The sequence below is a fragment of the Hemiscyllium ocellatum genome, chromosome 2, assembly GCF_020745735.1.
Source record: "Hemiscyllium ocellatum isolate sHemOce1 chromosome 2, sHemOce1.pat.X.cur, whole genome shotgun sequence".
NCBI classification, from domain to species: Eukaryota; Metazoa; Chordata; class Chondrichthyes; order Orectolobiformes; family Hemiscylliidae; genus Hemiscyllium; species Hemiscyllium ocellatum.
This window is the reverse complement of record NC_083402.1, coordinates 90,913,276-90,928,756: the sequence shown is the minus strand read 5'-3', so window position 1 is coordinate 90,928,756 and position 15,481 is coordinate 90,913,276. Positions and strand designations below refer to the sequence as shown.

Here is a 15,481-nt window from a genome sequence, read left to right as displayed (position 1 = left end):
TTTCCTCCCACAGTCCAAAGTTGTGCGGGTTAAGTGAATTGGCCATGCTAAATTGCCCATAGTGTTCGGTGCATGAGTTAGAGGGAAATGGGTCTGAGTGGGTTACTCTTCAGAGGGTCGGTGTGGCCTGTTGGGCCGAAGGGCCTGTTTCCACACTGAAGGTAATCTAATATAAAAAAAAGTTTGAGAGACATGATTTCCCACACACAAGGCCATGTTGACTATCCCTGGTCAGTCCATGCCTTTCCAAATACATGTACATCCTGTCCTTAAGGTTTCCCTCCAACAACTTGCCCACCACCAATGTCAGGCTGACCGGTCTATAATTCCCTGGCTTGTCCTTACCACCATTCTTAAACAGTGGCACCACGTTAACCAACCTCCAGTCTTTCGGCACCTCACCTGTGACTATCGATGTTATAAATATCTCAGCAAGAGGACCAGCAATCACTTCCCTAGCTTCCCACAGAGATCTAGGGTACTCCTGATCAGATCCTGGGGATTTATCTAATTTTATGCATTTCAAGACATCCAGCCTTCCCTCCTTTGTAATCTGGACAATTTTTCAAGATGTCACCATATATTTCCCTACATTCTATATCTTTCATGTCCTTTTCCACAGTAAATACTGATGCAAAATACTCGTTTCGTATCTCTCCCATCTCCTGCAATTCCACACAAAGGCTACCTTGCTGATCTTTGAGGGGCCCTATTCTCTCCCTAGTTACCCGGTGTCCTTAGTGTATTTATAAAAACCCTTTGGATTCCCCTTTACTCTATTTGCCAAAGATATCTCATGTCCCGTTTTCACCCTCCTGATTTCTTTCTTAAGTATACTCCTACTGGCTTTATACTTTTCTAAGGATTCACTCGATCTATCCCATCTATACTTTACAAATGCTCCTACTTTTTCTTTCCCAAACCCTCAATTTCTCTACTCATCCAGCATTCCCTATACTTACCAGCCTTTCCTTTCACCCTAACAGGAATATACTGTCTCTGGACTCTCGTTATCTCATTTCTGAAGGCTTCCCATTTTCCAGTTATCCCTTTACCTGTGAACTTCTGCCCCCAATCAGCTTTTGAAAGTTCTTGCATAATACCATCAAAATTAGCCTTTCACCGATTTAGAACTTCAACTTTTAGATCTGGTCTATCCTTTTCCATCACTATTTTACAAGTAATAGAATTATGGTCGCTGCCCCCAAAGTGCTCCCCCACTGACACCTCAGTCACCTGCCCTGCCTTATTTTCCAAGAGTAGTTCAAGTTTTGCACCTTCTCTAATAGGTACATCCACATACTGAATCAGAAAATTTTCTTGCACACACTTAACAAATTCCTCTCCATCTAAACCCTTAACACTCTGGCAGTCACAGTCTATGTTTGGAAAGTTAAAATCCCCTATCATAACTACCCTTTTATTCTTAGAGAACTGAGATCTCCTTATAAATTTGCTTCTCAATTTCCCTCTGACTATTAGGGGGTCTCTAATACAATCCTAATATAGGTGATCATCCCATTCTTATTTCTCAGTTCCACCCAAATAACTTCCTTAGAGGTGTTTCTGGGAATATCCTCCCTCACTACAGCTGGAATGTTATCCCTTATCAAAATTGCCACTCCCCCCACCCCCCACCATCACCCAGCCTCCCTATCTATCCTTCCTGTAGCATTTACATTCTGAAACATTAAGCTGCCAGTCCGGTCCATCCCTGAGCCATGTTTCTGTAATTGCTACGATATCCCAGTCCCATGTTCCTAACCATGCCCTCAGTTCATCTGTCTTCCCTGTTGGGCCCCTTACATTGAAATTAATGCAGTTTAATTTATCAGTCCTATCTTGTTCTCTGCTTTGTCCCTGCCTGCCCGGCTCGCCTTTGTTCTCAACTGTACCGGTCTCAGATTGATCTCTTTCCTCACTATCTCCCTGGGTCCCACATCCCCACCGTACTACTTTAAATTCTCCTGAGTACCTCTAGCAAATGTCCCTGCCAGTATATTAGTCCCCTTCCAATTTAGGTGTAAACCGTCCTTCTTGTACAGGTCACTTCTACCTCAAAAGAGATTCCAATGGTCCAAAAATGTGAATCCTTCTCCCATACACCAACTCCTCAGCCATGCATTCATCTGCTCTATCCTCCTTTTCCTGCTCTCACGAACTCGTAGCATCGGGAGTAATTCAGATATTACTACTCTTGAGGACCTCCTTTTTAAATTCCTGCCTAACTCTCTGTAATCTCCCTTCAGAATCTCAACATTTTCCCTTCCTATGTCATTAGTTCTAATTGTACAATGACTTCCTGCTGGACTCTCCCCCTTGAGAACAGTCTGCACCCTCTCTGAGACATCCATGATCCTCGCACCAGGGAAGCAACACACCATTCTAATTTTTCGCTGCTGGCCACAGAAACGCCTGTCTGTACCTCGGACTAGAGAGTCCCCTAATCCAATTGATCTCTTGGAACCTAACGTACCCTTCACTGCATTAGAGCGAGTCTCAATACAAGAAATTTAGCTGTTTGTGTTATGTTCCTCTGAGAATCCCTGACCTGCTTCATTTTCCAAAACAGCAGACCTGTTTGAAATAGGGATAGCCACAGAAGACTCCTGCACTAACTGTCTATCTCTCTTACCTTTCCTGGAGTTAACCCATCTATGTGACTGCATCTGCGACTTTTCCCCCTTCTTGTAACTGCCATCCATCACATTCTCTTGCTCTTGTAAATTCCTCATTGCCTCTGTCTCTCCAACCGATCCATTGGATCTGGTAGGATTCACAACTAACAGCATTTATTGCAAATATAATCCTCAGTAACCCATAAACTCTGCCTAAACTCCCACATCCGACAGGAAGAGCATATCACTGTACTTAAGGCTATTTTTGCTTCTTTCAATCTACCCAGAAAATAGCACTGTCTTATTCCTCTACAAAACACTGCTCCAGGTTAACTTAATACTTATGGCTTTTATTTTAAGTTTAATCAAGAGACATATCTCAATAAAACATATAATCAAGAAAGAACCCACCCTACTCACTACTGCAGACTTACTGTAAGGCCACACGTAAAGTATCCATTTATCTGTTTCTGTGCTGTGACCTCTCCCAAACATGTTCCTCCAAGATCAGTTGTGAGTTTCACTGTTTGTTAATTTTCCTAAATGCACTCCGATGTCCAGTGATACATGAACTCAAACAGCAAAGGCAGTAACTGTGCAGGTTCACTGCTCTGTTAGTGAGCAATGTGGGTTTCCTTCTCTCTCTCTCCCCTGCATTGACCTCACCATTTGCTTCCTTTGTCTGTTCCTCTCCCTTTGAAAAGTGCTGTTGTTTTGACTTCTTTTTACTCCAAAGTTCCAAAACAATGCAACAGCACATAAAACAGTAATTGCTGCTCCTAGAATTCAAGGAAATCACCTCCAACACCTAAAATAATTCAAAAAAGGAGTAGCTATTATAGCCAGAAATATCTCCCGTCCTCCATCTTGGATTACACAGAATCCTTCCTCTTAATAGGGCAATGTTCCACATATATACTTCACAGAACTCAGAGTGATTTGCATATCTTTTTAACTGTTATCTTTTTACTTAATTCATATTTCTAATCTGTGTGTGCGTGTGTGTGTGTGTCTGTATGTCATCATTGTTATCTTGCCTTGGCTTTAGCAGCTAATGAACATACTTTCTCTTAGATACAAAAAAGCATGTTTAATTTGCATTCTTTTAAAACGTTTAGACAGGGAAAAGGTATTTGCAAGGGAAGGGATCCTTTGAAAATTAACCTTGATGTGCCCAAGAAGGGGATTGAATTAAGAAGGGGATCAAATCGCATAAAATCATAAATTGGCGACCCTTATCTATGTGTTGCTGGTTAAAGCACAGCAGGTCAGGCAGCATCCAAGGAACAGGAAATTCGACGTTTCGGGCCGGACCCCTTCATCCAAGAAGATACTGAAGGAATAAGTGACTAGGCAGCGCCCGTAGTAACCTGGCTGCGAACCCGCGACCAGGGTAATACGAGTAAACTCGAAATAACTACTGAGCTAAAGCCAGCCCGAAGAAACGTCGAATTTCCTGTTCCTTGGATGCTGCCTGACCTGCTGTGCTTTAACCAGCAACACATTTTCAACTCTGATCTCCAGCATCTGCAGACCTCACATTTTACTCGACCATTATCTATGGACCAACTGTAACAATATAAATGACTTGGATTAAGGATCAAAGGTATGGTTACTAAATTGGCTGATGACACAAGTAGGAAAATGATTTGTAAAGAAGACAAAGAAATATAGACAGGTTATGCTCGTAGGCAAGGATCTGGTAGTATATTGTCCACTTTGATAGGAAAATTTTAAAAAGGGATATTATGTTAATTGACAGGGATTGCAGAGCTCCGAAATGGAAAGGGGGACCAAGGTGCCCTCGTGCTTGAACTGCAAAACATTAGTATGAAACAAATAATTAGGAGATTGAAATAACTGCACTGGGGACTATATCCCATCACCAAGTCACCCCTTATTTACATGTGCATAGTACTTGGGCTCTGACCAGCCAGCTCACTGCCAGTCCCTAAAATAAGGAGATTCTCTGAATCTCCTGTTTATATCTGTCGCCAGGGCTCCCTGATTAGCTGAGGTTAACAACCCTAATCAAGGATCTCACAGTCAATTATATCCACCCGCCCCTTGTTTCAATCACTACAGAGAGCTAATAGAATGTTACTGTTTACTGCAGGGAGAACTGAATACAAAGTTGGAAACGTATGCTTCAGTTATACAGGGCAGGAGTGAGACCAGTGCAGCAGTGTGTACAGTGTTGGTCTTCTTATTTAAGAAAGGATATAAGAGCATTAGAAGTAAATTTGTGGAAGTTTTCCAGGATAGTACCTGGAATGGGCAGATTTTCTTACCAACAGAAAGTGAGACTGCAGTTGCTGAAGATCAGAGTTGAGTGTGTGGTGCTGGAAAAGCACAGAAGATCAGACAGTTTCCGAGGAGCAGGAAAATCGAAGATTCGGGCAAAAGCCCTTCATCGGGAATGAGACTTGTGAGTCGAATGAGTAGAGAGAGAAATGAGATGGGGCAGGGCTGGGGAGGAAGGTAGCTGAGAGTGCAATAGGTGGATGGAGGTGGGGATAATGGTGATAGATCGGAGAGGAGGGTGGAACGGATAGGTGGGAAGGAAGATGGACAGGTAAGACAGATCATGAGGGCGGTGTGCCACATTGGAAGGTTGGATCTGGGATAAGGTGGGGGGACGGAACATGAGAAAATTGGTAAAATCCACATTGATGCCATGGGGTTGGAGGGTCCCAAGGCAGAAAATGAAACATTCTTCCTCCAAGTGTCGGGTGGTTAAGGTGTGGTGATGGAGGAGGCCCAGGACCTACATGTCCTTGGTGGAGTATGGAAGGGAGAGTTGAAATGCTCAGCCACAGGGCAGTGGGGTTGGTTGGTATGGGTGTCCCGGAGATGTTCTCTGAAGCGTTCTACAAGTAAGTGTCCTGTCTCTCCAATGTAGAAGAGATAGCATTGGGAGCAGCAGATACAGTGAATGACTACTGTGGAAGTGCAGGTAAAACTCTGATGGACATGGAAGACTTCTTTGGGGCCTTGGGTGGATGTGAGGGGGTGGTGTGGGCGTAGGATTTTTGTAATTCCTACAGTGGTAAGGAGAGGGTGGGTTGGTGGGGGGCGTGGACCTGATAAGAAAGTCACAGAGGGAATGGTCTTTATGGAATGCAGATATTGGTGGGGAGGGACATATATCTGTGGAGGTAAGGCCTGTTTGTAGGTGGTGGAAATGGCAGAGGGTGATGCGATGCATCTAGAGGTTGGTGGGGTGCAAGGTGAGAACCAGGGCCTTTCTATCCTTGTTGCAGTTGGAGAGGTGGGGTTCAAGGGTGGAGGTGCAGGATGTGGATGAGATGCGCTGGAGGGCATCATCAATTATGTGGGAGAGGAAATTGTGGTCTTTAAAGGAGGAGGCCATCTGCCGTGGTCTGTGGTGAAACTGGTCCTGCTGGGAACAGATGCGGTAGAGGCACTGGGAGTAGTGCCTCTGCCGCATCTGTTTTTACAGGAGGCAAGGTGGGAGGAGGTGTAGTCCAGGTAGCTGTGGGAGTCGGTGGTTTGTAGAAGATGTCTGTGTTAAGTTGGTCACTGTTGATGGAGATGGAGAGGTCCAGGAAGGGGAGGGCGGTGTCCGAGATGGTCCAAGTGAACTAGAGATCATGGTGGAATGTGTTGGTGAAGTCAATGAACTGTTCAACCTCCTCATGAGAGCATGAGGTGGCGCCGATACAGTCATTAATGTAATGGAGGAAAAGGTGGGGAATGGTGCTGGTGTAACTGCAGAAAATGGACTCTTCCCTGTAACCGACAAACAGACAGGTATGGCTTGAGCCCATGCGGGTACCCACGGCTACCCCTTTAATCCAGAGGAAGTGGGAGGATTCTAAGGAGAAATTATTGAGGGTGAGGACTAGTTCAGCCAAACGAATGAGTGTGTCAGTAGAGGAGTACTGGTTGGGACGCTGGGAGAGGAAGATATGGAGATCTTGGAGGCCCTTGGTCATGGCGGATGGAGGTGTATAGGGACTGGATGTCCATGGTGAAGATGAGGCGTCAGGGGCCACAGAAATGAAAGTCTTGGAGGAGGTGGAGGCATGGGTGTTGTCCTGAACATATGTGGGGAGTTCCTGGACCGGGGGGATAGGATAATATGTGGAGATGGGTTTGGCGGGTCAGGAGAAGGCTGAGATATAGGTTAGCCAGGGCAGTCAGGGTTGTGAACTTTGGGTAGGAAGTAGAATCGGGCAGTGTGGGGTTCCCAAACTATGAGGTTGGAAGCTGTGGGTAGGAGATCCCCTGAGATAATGAGGTTGTGTACGGTCTGGGAGATGATGGTTTGGTGATGGGAGGTGAGGTCATGGTCAAGGAAGCAGTAGGAGGAGGTGTCTTCGAGTTGACCCCTGGCTTCAGTAGTGTAGAGGTCAGAGTGCCAAACTACCACTGCGCCCCGCTTGTCCGCTGTTTGATGGTGAGATTGGGATTGAATTTTTTTTGCTGAAAATGTGTTGCTGGAAAAGCGCAGCAGGTCAGGCAGCATCCAAGGAGAAGGAGAATCAACGTTTCGGGCATGAGCCCTTCTTCAGGAATGAGGAAAGTGTGTCCAGCAGGCTAAGATAAAAGGTAGGGAGGAGGGACTTGGGGGAGGGGCGATGGAGATGTGATAGGTGGAAGGAGGTCAAGGTGAGGGTGATAGGCCGGAGTGGGGTGGGGGCGGAGAGGAAAGGAAGAAGATTGCAGGTTAGGAGGGCGGTGCTGAGTTCGAGGGATTTGACTGAGACAAGGTGGGGGGAGGGGAAATTAGGAAACTGGAGAAATCTAGGTTCATCCCTTGTGGTTGGAGGGTTCCCAGGCGGAAGATGAGGCGCTCTTCCTCCAGCTGTTGTGTTGCCATGGTCTGGCGATGGAGGAGTCCAAGGACCTGCATGTCCTTGGTGGAGTGGGAGGGGGAGTTGAAGTGTTGAATCACGGGGTGGTTGGGTTGGTTGGTCCGGGTGTCCCAGAAGCGTTCTCTAAAACGTTCCGCAAGTAGGCGGCCTGTCTCCCCAATATTGAGGAGGCCACATCGGGTTCAGCGGATGCAGTAAATGATGTGTGTGGAGGTGCAGGTGAATTTGTGATGGATATGGAAGGATCCCTTGGGGCCTTGGAGGGAAGCAAGGGGGGAGGTGTGGGCGCAAGTTTTGCATTTCTTGCGGTTTCAGGGGAAGGTGCCGGGAGTGAAGGTTGGGTTGGTGGGGGGTGTGGACCTGACAAGGGAGTCACGGAGGGAGTGGTCTTTTCGGAACACTGATAGGCGAGAGGAGGGAAATATATCTCTGGTGGTGGGGTCCGTTTGGAGGTAATTTTTTTTTTAACCAGGCTAGGCTTGGAATCCTGAGAATTTAGAAGAATAGGACATGACTTGACTGAAGCATAAAAGACAATAAAAGGCCTTTATAAGATGCATGTGGAAAAGATGTTTCCTCCTGTGGCAATTATAGAAGTAGGGCTCAAGTTTACGTGGGTGACCCACATAAGAAAGAAATGACAGAATATTTTTCTTGTCGATATTAATTAGTCTTTAGAATGCTCATCTTTAAAAGGCAATCAAACTAGAGCCTTTGAATATTATTAAGGCAGAGATAGAAAGATTCTTGATAAGGGGATGAAACGTTACCATGGGTATATGGAAATGTAGAGTAATCAGACCGCCTATGATCTTAATGAATCTTCCGAGCAGGTTTGAATGTTGAGTGGCCTACTCCTGCTTCTAATTTATATGTTAGTAAAACAACATGCTGAACAAATTGATGCAGCTGACTTTCCTTCAATGCTGATAATGTCATCTGAAGTTCAACAGCAACATTTAAATCCTTTATGTTTCAAAGAAGAATTTTTAGTACAAGTGATAAAAGATCACTGCAGCATTCCTTCAATAATACGATGTAAAGAACTCACCAGTAAAATAGCCATAGAGAGCAAATAAATATATTCAACCTAATCAAGTATAGATTTGCTTGAGCAAAATAGAGATGAGTTGCATACAACTCCAGCCAAGCCAGTACAATGTCCACAGATTCAAGAGAAGGTTAAGAGAAAAATCATGTGGTGCAATAAAATACTGCAATAAAAAACAGTATTTGTTTCGACAGAGCTGCCATCTCCCATGATGGACACCCATAAGGTTAAAGGTCCCGCAGATTATGCTGTCAGGCATAAACCTGAAATGGCAGAGAAGTGTTCCTCTGAAATGCAAAATCATGAGATTAAGGGTCTACAGATTTAGATTGAATAACAATCCTCACAATGTTGCTGCCAGTGATTTTAGTGAATGTAATTCCATTGACTATCATAGGTGGTTCTTTTCTCTTACTGAGAATGTTTATTGCCTGACAGTTGTTTACCTTACAACTCATCAGCACACATTATTTCTTCTGTTTGCCAGCATGGACTGCACAATATTCAAGGAAATGAAAAAGAAAACTGAAAGAATTTAGATCATCAGAGATCAGCGCAGTTTCTAAACTAATGATGGAGTGAAAACTAGTGATAAAGCGTTGAAAATGACTGGACTTGGGACACTACATTAGTGTCTTGCATTTCTTCAGACTAACAAGATAGGTCTCCACAAGGAAAGGGAAAATAGTTTACAACAAAATGTACTTTTCCATAATATACTAGGTGCTACTGTCATCATTATTAGTAGTATATTAATTATGGTCACAGTATGCACATATAAGTGGTCATAGTTCTTCATTATTATCTCCCACATACATCTCCAGATCTAATTTTTGATCAGAAAAAATCCATTGAAAGTTTGGGTTGCTTCATGAAATTTAGTGACAAATTTATTTGTATAGATTTACAACATGAAACTAAACCATAAATATGAAAACAAAACTTACGAGTCCATAACTAACAGTAGGTCAGTGCAGATTTGTTAGAGCTTGATCATGTTTGACAAATCTATTGGACTACTTTGTGGTAAATGTTGTATTTTGAATAATGGAAACTCGGTAAAAATAATTTAGATTTTACCATGTTTCAATATAGTGCTGCACAGGAGATTCAAACACAAGGCCAGACATTCCAGATTAAGGGAATAGATTAGAAAGAAATCAGATGCGGCAAGGTTGTGGGAGGAGTAGGGAATTAATCAGGTGGAACAGCAATCACTGCAACAGCTACTATTATTAACATGATGCAAAATTGATTGTAAAATGGGGCAGAAATGACACCACCCTAAGTTTGGTGACGATACAATCTCAGAGCAAAAACTAAAACTATCAGGAAACAAGTGGACCAAATACAGAACTTAATTGTGGGAAATGGTGATGAAACAAATGGCAATAAGCAGTCTAGGGTATATAGTAGCACAGTACCTAACATAAAAACAGAATTTAGGAAATGGTGAATAGTTTCAAAATATTAACCAAAGTGCAACAAAAAATGCATATATGAGTTACCAAGCCATAGGAATCAAATACCAGCTGTCCAGGGAACAGAGTCACACAGAGCACAGACTTAGCAACATCAGCAATACTGACATAATTCGGACCACTGTACTACACTGCAGGTACGATCAAACTTTCAAAAGGTTTTCAAATCTTTTGACTTTGGAAAGGGTGCAGAAAAGGTTCGGTATGTGAACTAAGATTAAGAATGATGTGGCCAGTGTTGAACTGGGGTGGACAAAGTCAGAAGTCACATGACACCAGATTATTATCCAACAGGTTTCTTTGAAATCACAAGCTTTTGAAGCATGCAATGCATCGAAAGCAGGTGATATCAAATAAATCTGTTGGACTATAACCTGGCATTGTGTGACTTATGATTAAGGTTAAGAAAGATAAGAATGGGTATACTGAAGAGAATTAAGCTCATGCAAGGTCGCAAAGGTAAAAAAAAATGTAATACATTATTCAACATAACCACAAACTCTGTAAAATAAAGAGACAGAATCAAGCTCTGAGATGGGAGGGTGAACATAGTTGAGATTTAATTACTGCTTGTAGATAGCAGTGAATACTTGGAATGAACTGGCAGGATAACAGTAGAGTTGAAGAATGTTGGCAGATTTATGACAAAAGTTTACAAAATTTATGACATTTGGAGAATTATTAATTGAGGGACGTGAAATGTTGAGGATACCATGAATTGAACACAAAGATCTTTATATCCTTATGTAATAAAGCCATATAAACAACACATCTATTTCTGTTATCTTACATAAATAAATTACAATTGGGAACAAATTGCAGTAGATTTTATCACATGGGCAGATTTCATGACAAAAATGGAGTTAAATCAGAAGCGACAAACATAAGGATGGTATGCACAGTAATCAGAGAAGCAAGTTGAATACAGCACATTTCTTGTTGGATCATCACATAAGTACATGCCTTACTCATTTTACAACAACTTCTCTTCTCTGTCCATTGCTACTGTTTTTAAAGAAGTAGCATTTGTAATTTATTTTCCCAGTGAAAGCCCAAAATGCTGAAATATATTTTTAAAATATTGAAATATTCAAATCTTGTAATATTTTATTTTGGCATTTCAAGCAAATCCCATTAACATATTAATCTTTCACATTCTTAACTTATCACCACTCCTTGACTTTCAATGGTATTACCATCACTGAATCTGCCATTATCATTAACCCTGAGGTTACCATTGACCAGAAACTTACATGGATTTGTCACATAAACACAGTGGCTACAAAAGTAGTTCAGAGGCTGAAATACTGCAGCGAGTAACTCACCTCCTGACTTCCCAAAGCTTATCCACCACCTACAAAGCACAAGTCAGGTATGCAATGAAATATCCTTCACCTGCCAGAATGTGCACAGCTCCAACAACACTCAAGAAGCTTGACATCATCCAGGACAAAGCAACCCACCTGACTGGCACCACATCCACAAGTATCTACTCCCTTCACCACTAACGCTCTGTAGCAGCACTGTGTACTATCTAGAAGATGCACTACAGAAATTCACACCAAAGATCCTCAGACAGCATCTTCTAAACGTACAATGTCTTCCATCTAGAAGGACAACAGCAGCAGATATATAGCAGCACCACCAACTGCAAGTTCCCCACGAAGCGACTCACCATCCTGAATTGGAAATATATTGCTGTTCCTTCATTGTCCCTGGTCAAAATCCTGGAATTCCCTCCCTAAAGGCATTGTGAGTCAATCCACAGCATGTGAAATGCAGCGATCTCAAAAGGCAGTTCATCACCACATTCTCAAGGGCAACTAGGGACGGGCAATAAATTCAGCCAGCCAAAAATGCTCACATCCCATGAGCAAGTAAAATAAACTAATGATCTTGACAAAGATAGTTTAATGAACAAAGAAAAATTAAAAATAATAGCTCACTATACCCCAAGGAACTGAGAAAGCACATTGTTAGGGATCGAGTCCAGACATAAATCAATCTCAATAATCTGAATTCAAGTATCATTAATATGGTATCATCAGTCTGAATATTAGTGCCATTTCTTCTCCACAGCAATCAGTCCTAACATTGAAAAGTATTTTACATATATTCATTGTGGATTGTTTCAGGGTAGTGCCAGGTATTTTGGGGCTTAATTTTCTTGGAGAGACAGAGAAAACTGAAGTGGTCTCCTTAAAGTGGAGAACTTAAAGGGAAGGTTTACTGGGAGTGTTCAAAATTGTGAAGCATTTTAGCAAATTAATAAGAAAAACCTTTGTAGTAGCAGAAGCATTGTTAAGCAAAGGATGTAAATTCACAGTAATTGGCAAATCTCCAAGACCATTTTTGTTAGTGAAAAAGGGTGCAATGACTCTTTTTGCCTACAGTGCCATAAAGTCATTGTTTTTATAAAGCAGAGCTTTAAAACAAAATTCACGATAAAGGATTGGAAGAGACAGCACAGAAAGAGACCCTTCAGCACTTAATGTCAGCATTTGTCAACCATCTATCCATTTTAATTCCATTTCCCAGCATTTGGCCTATGGCCTAGGTTCAAGTGTTCATCCGACTACTTCTAAATGTCTTGATACTGGTCATCACCAATTTTAGGCAGTGTATTTCAGATAAGCACTACTCTCTGAGTGAAAGAAAATTCTGTAAATCCCATTTAAACTTTCTGCTCCTTATCTTAAAGCTCTATCCCTGGTTATTGACCCTTTACCCCCTCCCTATCTAGCCTACTGCCCTTGGAATTTAGTAGATCTCAATCAGATCCCTGCTCAATGAGAAACAACCCCAGCCTATCTACAAAACATGGAGAATATATTTATTCTTTAAGGCTGTTAAGAGTTCTGTGGTATCTTTATGCTTTGGTTACCTTCAGAATCACTGCCACACTGGCAAAACGAAAAAAAGTATAAACAAAGCATTATGTTATTGGATTGACAACCCAAAGATAGACTCATTCTTGACAATGGACAATGCCCTACATCATCAGGAACAACACTTGATAAACTGAAGCAGTCGTGATCCATATGCAACAAGATCTGGACTATATCCAGGTTTGGGCTGCCAAGTGGCAAATGACTTTCAGGCCACAAAAAGGCTAGTCAATGACCATTTCCTACAAGGGAGAATCTAACCATTGCCCCATGATCCTTGGTGAATAACTGAATCCCTGACTGTCAACATCCTCAGAATTACCATCGAGCTGAAACTGAACTGGATTAGTCATGTAAATACAGTGGCTGTAAGAGCTAGTCAGAGGTGAGGAGTACTGCAATGGGTAACTCACCTTCTGACTCCCCAAAGCATGTTCATCATCTAAAAGGCACAAGTCAGCAGCATGATAGGATATTGTCCACTTGCCTCAATGAGTGCAACTCTTAACAACATTTAAAACACTTAACAGCACTTTAAAAATCAGGAGAATTAAATAGGACAGACTTCAAAAACATGAAGCCAGATGGATCCAACACATCACGCTTCTATGGATTCCCAAAAATACACAAACCCCCATCAGACCCATAGTCTCCCTACCAGGCACACCGACATACATACTAGCTAAAGAACTCCTCCAAAACCTAGAATGCCTAATTGAAGATTCACACCACTCCATTCAATTCACCCAAGAATTCCTGAACACCAAAAACACCAAGATAGAAGAGAATGAAATAATGGTCTCCTTTGACATTACAGCGCTTTTCACGTCAATTAACAATGACCTGACCAAAGAAACACCTACATCACTACTAGGAAAACCAGGACCACAAACACCAGACAGCACCAACTTCGTCAACAAAGACAACATCCACAAGCTAGTGGACCTGTGCCTCACCACTCACTTCACGTTCAATAACAAACCCTACAAATAAGTCAATGGAACACCTATGGGAACACCAATATGAGGGATCATAGAGGAAGCAGTAATGCAGAGGCTTGAACAAGCTGCCACCCCATCTATCCAACCCAAACTTTGGGTCCGCTACATAAATGACACCTTTGTCATCACAAAACAGAGCAAATTAAAGGAAACATACAACACCATCAACAATATCCTGACAGGCATAAAATTCACAAAAGATGGAGGAGAACGACACAGACCCCCCCATTCCGAGATGTGATAGTTGAACATACAGTTAATGGAGAGCTTTAAACCAGCGTCTACAGAAAAACAAAACACACAGACCAAATACTTAACTTCAGAAGCAATCATACCAACACTCACAAATGGAGCTGCATCAAGACACTTTTTTCAACAAGTTACATCACTCTACAGCATCCAAGAAGTGTAAAAAGCAGAAGAAGAATATCTTTACAACATTTTCAATAAAAACAGTACCTAATAAATACAATCTGCCGATTTCTCAGAAACAAACCCGAACAAGCAGACACAACGTAACCAAAAGTTATAGCCACATTATCTTACCTCAAAGACGTATCAGAAATGACTTCCAGACTACTCAGACCCCCTTGGCATCATGGTAGCCCACAAACCTACCAACACACTCAAACAGTGATTAATGAACCTAAAGGATCCATTAGATACCACCAGGAAAACTAATGTCATTTACAAGGTACCATGCAAGAACTGTAAAAAACAGTACACTGGACAAACTAGCAAGAAACTTGTCACCAGAATACATGAACATCAACTGGCCACTAAAAGACAGAACCCACTATCACTAGTTTCTATGCATACAAAGAAGGACACCACTTTGACTGGGACATACAAATCCCAGGACAGGTGAAACAAAGACATGCACGAGAATTCTTAGAGGCACGGCATTCTAACCAGAATTCCATCAATTAACTCATCGATTTAGATCCCATATACTTTCCCTTGAAAAAATGAACCTGAAATAACATCACCCACCTTAAGAAATCAAGACCTATAAAGGGAGAGGCAGGACATATCGCCAGCGCTTCACCAGAGATTCTCACTGACGATGTTACCTAGTATGGTGACAAAACATCTGAAAACAAACCTTCAAGCTCAACGGGCTAACTGACATACTCTAACAACCCTCAAGAAGCTTGATACCACGCTGAACAAAGCAGCATGCTTGATTAGCAGCACATCCACAAACATTTACTCCTTCCACAACCAATGCTCAGTACCACAGTGTGTATCATCCACAAGATGCACTTCAGAAATTCATCAATGCAGTTTGGAAAGAACCTTCCAAAACCATGACCAACACCATCTAGAAGGTTAAGGGCAGCTGATACATGAGAACACAACCCCTGCAAGTTGCCCATTCAGTCACCCGCTACCTTGACTTGGAAATATATCGCTGTTCCTTCTGTTGCACTCAGTCAAAATACTGGAACCCCCTCCCTAAGAGTATTGTGGCTACCTATGACAAGTAGACTACAGTAGCTCAAGAAAGCAGCTCAGCAGCATCTTCTCAAGGCCAACTGTGAATGGGCAACAAATACTGGCCCCACCAGTGATGCCCACATCCTATGAATAAAAGGAAT

General features: G+C 42.3%; 1 protein-coding gene across 7 annotated transcripts in view; it reads right to left on the bottom strand.

The window, feature by feature from the left end:
- aopep (aminopeptidase O (putative)) overlaps nucleotides 1-15,481 on the bottom strand; it is a 345,719-nt gene that overhangs the window by 199,219 nt on the left and 131,019 nt on the right. The window lies entirely within an intron of this gene.